General features: G+C 39.8%; 1 pseudogene; it reads left to right on the top strand.

The window, feature by feature from the left end:
* The first annotated feature begins 1309 nt into the window (after positions 1-1309).
* LOC149264503 (phospholipase A1-Igamma1, chloroplastic pseudogene) lies at positions 1310-3201 on the top strand (annotated as a pseudogene).
* Positions 3202-6979: the final 3778 nt, after the last annotated feature.

The raw sequence follows: 6979 nt of genomic DNA, 5'->3' as shown, positions 1-6979 counted from the left end.
GTTTTCATGAAAAAGTTATTGATTATTGACGGGACTATTTACCATCTAAAAAACCTAAAAACCTTAAACCATAATGTCATAGGTTTTCATATATTTAAAGGGAATTTTTTATAACCCTGTTTAAATTATTTAAAAAATAATTATTATAAATTATAATTTTTGAAAAAGTGGTTTATTATTGACCGGATTACAGAATTTTTTATAATCTTATTTAAAGTATTTAAAAAAAGTTATTATAAATTATAATTTTTATAAAATATATTCGTGATATTAATATTAATTAAATAATGATAGAATGATTATTATTATTTTTACCCAAAAATTGAAAAAATTAATTTAAATAAATTTTTTTTTCTTTTCAAAATATCGAATTATTGGTACATTAAAAACATAAATAAAAGCACAAATTTAAATAACGAAACATTAGGATCGCACAAAGAAAATAAAAATAAAAACTCTTGTCACCGAAATAATGTGGAAAAGCCCAAAAAGTTGCATGGTAGACTATGCCCGTACAATTCTCCTCACCAGCAATACTGTGCCTCTACGAAGCCGACACGTCCTGCACAAAATTTCAAACCGACCATATGAAGCCTACGTATGACCCGAAAAATTCTGGAGTGCTCTGACGGTCGTCAGACATGAACTAGGTTCATCGCACCTAGTCAAACAAACTTGTAAGTACTTCAGTAAAGAAAAGTATTTACTGTGGGAGTTGTCTATAATGCGATTTTTTGGAGATTCTGGTGACGGAATCCGGCGGAAGAAATTGAGGTTAAATCTTGATTTGTTGCAGTTAAAATGGTTTTTTAACTGCATATTTGGATTCAGCACCCTGAAAAACCCCTGGGACGCTTTCATTGTGCAGAAACTAGCTATCAAACTTGCGATTCCAATAAATTCCTGCCGAATTTCGACCGGAAAAACCCGCTGTAAAGACTTTCAAAAGTCGCGTTATAGACAACTGCTTTACTGTGCACGCTTGTTTTGAAATACAGAAAGAAAAGTATTTACTTCAGTAAAGAAAAGTATTTACTGTGCACGCTTGTTTTGAAATACAAATTCGCTCGTGTGTACTGTATTTAATTCCGGCATCTTTCTCAAGATCGTATTACAGTATCAGATGATAGTTTTGCTTAATGCTCTAATCTCTTAATATATATGGATTTTATGTTCCAATGAGCTCGTTTGGACTGTTATGTTAGGATATTTTGATCGCCGTTGAGTGGTAGGTGGCATGACAATATAAAATTACTGTAACTCGAGATACGGTCACTGGAAATGAATGCACTTTTAAAACCGACGAATTTCGTCAGACTGAAGCAACCCAATATACGGATGTCAACATGGCTGTTCACACCAACACTAGCTAAAATTTGAAATAATAGTGCTCTGTTCGAGCTTTATCATCACCAAGTCGTCGGCTCTTCGCTTTGTTTCCTGTTACTGAGTTCTTCGCTTGCGGCCATGAATTCCCCGGTCAATGTTCTCAGATCCATTTTCACTGCGCCTTTAATTCCCGCTTCCGAGGTTTCTTCTCAGGTTTCGAATCTGGGTATTGTACACTGTCATGCCCTTTCAACATCGTTCTCCTCGGTTATCTTGCAGAGGCTAATGTTTTCGCAAGATCAGCGATGGATTATTCGGCCAACGAAAGGAAGGGCGCCGCACATCACAACGGCGGCGATCGAGTCCCTGCCAAGCATGCTGGACGCCCTAGACGGCGAAGAGAAAATGGAGTCCGAGACGTCGGAGCCGGAAAGGTATTTGGCGGACATATGGAAGGAAATCCAAGGAGCCAACGACTGGGAAGGGCTGCTTGATCCCATGGACGACATTTTGCGAAAGGAGATCATCAGGTATGGAGAGTTCGCCCAGGCCTGTTATGATGCTTTCGACTTCGATCCCTTCTCCAAGTACTGTGGTAGCTCCAAGTATCATCGTAGGGAGCTCTTCCAAGGCGTTGGGATGTCGGATTACGGCTACGAAGTTACTAAATATCTGTATGCCACTTCCAATATCAATCTCACCGGCCTTTTCCAGAAGCCCCGCGTGCAGAAACTCTGGAGTACTCATGCCAACTGGATGGGCTTCATAGCCGTGGCCACCGACGAGGAGGAGATCAAAAGGCTCGGGCGGCGGGATATCGTAATCGCCTGGAGAGGAACGGTGACGAATCTCGAATGGATTGTGGATCTCATGGACTATCTGAGGCCTGCGGAATTGAATGAATTGCACCCCCATCCTGACGTGAAGGTCGAGGCAGGGTTCCTGAATCTCTACAAGGCTCGCGAGCGGGACTGCCATTTCTGTAAAAGCAGTGCGCGGGATCAAGTCCTGTCGGAGCTCCGGCGATTGCTGCAGAAATACAAAGGCGAGCAGCTGAGCATAACGATCACGGGCCACAGCCTGGGGAGCGCTCTGGCAGTACTTACCGCCTACGATATTGCAGAGAAGGGTTTGAACGGCTCAGAGAGCGACGATCAGGCAGAGCGGATTCCCGTAACGGTGTTCTCATTCGCTGGGCCAAGGGTAGGCAACGCGGCGTTCAAGAAGCGGTGCGAAGAACTGGGGCTAAAGTTTCTGAGAGTGGTGAACGTGCACGACAGCGTGCCGAAGGTCCCCGGGATTTTTTTCAACGAGAAGTTCAAGATGATGAAAGATTGGGTCGATAAGTTTCCGTGGAGTTACCATCACGTTGGCGTGGAGCTCGCTCTTGATCACACGCATTCTCCGTTTCTTAAGCCCACGAACGATTTCTCGTGCTTTCATAATCTGGAGGCCCATCTCCACCTCCTGGACGGATACCATGGGCCAGAACAGCGCTTCCATCTGTCATCAGGCCGCGATCCAGCTATGGTGAACAAGTCGTGCGATTTTCTAAAGGAACACCATCTGGTTCCTCCATTCTGGAGGCAAGATGCCAACAAAGGACTGATCCAGAACTCGGAGGGGAGGTGGGTTCAGCCTGACAGAATCAGAATAACCGAAGAGCCCCATACAGATACGGATAACCACCATCCTTCTGAGAATCAGAGCCCTACCGACGTCGCCATCAATGGCCATCCTCAGGCTTAGATGGTGCGGTCCCAGTTTGCTTTTGCATTTGCTTATTATCGGACTTCCATTCATCTAAATAACGTCTGTTCTAGACTTTACTGTAGCCAATAGAAATGAGATTTGGGACGTTTGTTTAACTAATATTTGAATCAGAAAATGCATGCGTTGTGAACTGTGTGTCGTGAAAAAGAGTTATGAAGAGATTTAAATTAATACAGTCCAACACAGCAATTTCTACTGGACACTTTCCCCCTTAAAATTGATGGTCAGAAATGCTAAAACTCGGTTGATACCCAAAATAACTATGGCCATGGTAAGCAAGAGCAAGAATAAACTGGAAGTCAAAACATGACAATTACAGTTTCTATGTACCATGAGTATATGATTATATACTCTATACTATATATATATTACAAAGTGATTCATGCATGAAATCAGATGCACCCAGGAATATGAATAAGAATAAGAAGAAAAAGAAAGAAATTATTTTAATGTTCATGAAGCTAAAGATAGCTTATGGGACAGATTGCTTCTTCATCTGCTTGATGTATTCGGTCTTTTTTCTGTGAAGCTTCAAAATAAATGCCCCCAACATCTCGGTAAACCCCTCGCTAAATAGATTATCCCAATTATTTCTTCATCTGCTTGATGTATTCAGTCCTTTTTCTGTGAAGCTTCAAAATAAATGCTCCCAACATCTCGACAAACCCCTGGCTAAATAGATTATCCCAAGAGCTAGCTGCCAGCATATCCTGTGTAACTTTACGTGTTGTCTTTGAAGGCCTCACATTAAAAAATGAATTGTTTTTCTGTTTCCACTTTTTGGGAAGAACAAAAAATGCATACTCTTTCCTCCCACACTTCCTTTGGCCTTTTCCAGTGCCTTGTTTCACAACTGATTTTTGAGAATTAGTCTTTAACTGAGAAATAAGAATTTTGGCTCTCCAAGAGATATTGACCTCTATGTATGCTTTTGGTTGATGACTATGAATGAGATGAAACACTTCAATATAGTAATTTTTCTTTCTTCCTAGCTCATCCCAACACTTCAATATAGTAATTTTTCTTTCTTCCTAGCTCATCCCAAGTACGCTTGTGGAACTTTTTCATAACAAAAACTTTTATCTCTTTGCTGTTTATGGGACAAGTGTTCAAGCAAAGACCCCATTTACTAAACCATTTGTTGTTTTACTGCATCCAAGTTTTTTTGCTCTTGCACAATCTATCATTAAAGACAACCTTAGGCCATCTACCTTCTTCCATTTGCCCATTTTTTTTAAAATATGTTATGACTCGCACCATAGCAATTACTTCAATAGGAGCAGTCCCTGTTTCAATTAACAAGATATCATAAGGAACTGCACTTTTAATCTTAAATTTGTTTGTAACCAAACGCTTCTGAATTTTCTCAATTTGTCTCCACTGCATGTCGGATGTACTGCTAACCCATAGTTCACAACCATAGAGAATCACCAAAATCACTAGAAGCCCAAAAAGAGTTTGAGTGGTTTTCTAGTCCCATAACTCTGCCTCTCTACACCTATTTTGAAAATCATAAAATGATTTCCAACTCCTAAAGTTCTTTTCTGTCTACAACCATTACAACTTAGGTTTTTGTTGAAGTCAATTCTGAGGTATTTGTAATCCACAACTTCTTCCAGAATGTTTCCTTCAAAGTAGAACTTATGTTGGTTAGGTTTTCTTTTCTTAGAGAAGACCACTACTTTCGTTTTGCTGATATTGACTTGCATCCCCACTGTTCTACAAAAATGTTGAAGGGATAGTAAGTGCTCTTGCAAACCAAGAGCTGATTTAGCAATCAGAATAAGGTCATCTGCATACAAAAGAAGCCTTATAACAAACTTGCCCAAATAGATACCATCACCCCCTTGTGAATTTAGCCACTCCTCAAGCTTGTCGATATATAAACCAAAAAGGGTAGGAGACAGTGGGTAACCTTACTTGACCCCGATATCACTTCTAAAACTTTCAGAAATGCGTGTTGAAGTTCTAATTTTGACTTTCACCTCTTTATACAACCTATGCACAACTGCTCTCAAATGTTTAGGAACCCCAAGTTCCTCCATTCTGTGCCAAAGCTTATCCCTAGGAACCGAGTCAAACGCTTTTCTGAAATCAACAAAGCAACAAAAGACATCTTCCTTTTTCTCCCAAAATTTTTCAATGATGTGCCTTAAAGTTATACAATGATCAACTGTGGAATGTTTAGGCCTAAAACCTGCTTGCCCTTTAGCACACTTATCTCTTTCTTCTGCCCACTTGCTAATTTTGTTTTCTAGCATGCTTCCAAATAGCTTTGCAAACAAAGGGTTTATCATGATGGTCCTATAATTGGAGGGATTATTAATGTCATCGCTCTTGAAAAGAGGTATTGCCAGACTAGTTGTCCAATCTATAGGGAGACCTTGTTGTATGATGTTGTTGAAGATTTTTGTAATGTGGGGTGCAAGAATCTTTGAGCCCCACTTTAGATATTTTGCTTGGAGTTCAGCTAAGTCTTTTGCTTTTCCAACACCCAACTTCTTGATACCCATCTTTACCTCTTGTATCATGAAGAGTTCAGTATCAGTGTTGACCAAGGGGGGAGGGTCAACCTTGGGAACCTGCTCATAGAGTTGTCTTGCATAGTCAAACCATTTAGAAGATTTAATATTATTTTCAATTTGTATCTTTTTAGTTTGGAGCTCCTACCAAAATAATTTGGGATTAGTTTTCCCAAGGAAGATTAGTTCTTCCCTCCTTGAAACTATGAAATCGACCTTTTTCTTGCTTAATAAGTACTTGTAAGCTTTGAGCTTTATGTTATCCTTGTTTGACTCTTTCCACATTCTCCTTGCCTTTTTGCATTCCCTTCAAACCAAGCATTAACAGGAAAGCAATTTGTTTTAGACTTCTTAATTTTTGCTCTTTTGCACTTTGCAAGTGCACATTGAATTACATGTGCTAATTCATGACTATGAAGGCTGTGAATTGTAATTTTCTCCTTCTCGAAGAGCCTCTCTAGCGTCATTTTGAAGGTATTACAATTTTCTGGGGTCAAAATAAAATTCTGCCCTGTGGAGGATTTTGTTGGACAAGCTGAATTTTTGACTCTAATTGTTTCTTTCCAATCCACAAGAAACATAAATGAATTGGCTTGTGATCTGATTTCAAGTCCCACAACTGATCTCCAATCAAAACTTCCTCCATTTTCTCACACAAACCATGCGAGCAAATTACATAATCTACCACACTTGCTCCATTGTAAGTATTGCAAGTGAAATTACCGAACTTTGCCCATCTAGTCAAGCCATTACAAATGACTAAATCAAAGGCCCCACATAGAGTAAGCAATTGTTCACCAAAGAGATTGCAACCCTTGTCCTCTAAAATTATTTCCAATTGATGCTTACTTTCTTCTGTAAGCCAAATATGGTCACAATCATCTTTACAACAAAGTATGCTAGCTTGCTCACTTGTAGTCCTCGCATTGAAATCACCCACTATAAGGACTTCACCTAGTTGCGAATATGTTGCAATATCCGCTTTTAAGGTTGCAAATGAATCTTTGTGGTCAAGCCCTCTACCTTTGTAGATTTTTGAAACCCGCGGTGCAAAATAGCATCCTGCAATTCTGATGTGGTTTCCATTTTCTGATGTTTTAAACCAAATGAATTGCTTATTTGAGTCTTCTTTTTCAATTGAATGAGAGGACATTCTTTCTCCCTTACTAAAACCATGATAACCCCGTGCCCTTTGCCATTCCCTGCTGCTTTGTTCCACACTGCCATCTTCCAGTATCCTTCAAACAGAGGTGTCTTGCACCCTTCATGCTCATGTGTTTCTATGAGGCAAATTATGTCTCTATCTTTCACAATAGGCCCTAACCCAGGTCCTTGTCTCCATGGGTAACCTCAAC

This window comes from Pinus tabuliformis, chromosome 6 (genome assembly GCF_031772625.1).
Source record: "Pinus tabuliformis cultivar Carrire ecotype Pingquan chromosome 6, CPIR1, whole genome shotgun sequence".
NCBI lineage: Eukaryota > Viridiplantae > Streptophyta > Pinopsida > Pinales > Pinaceae > Pinus > Pinus tabuliformis.
The sequence above is the reverse complement of the archived record's forward strand: the minus strand, read 5'-3'. Positions and strand labels throughout refer to the sequence as shown.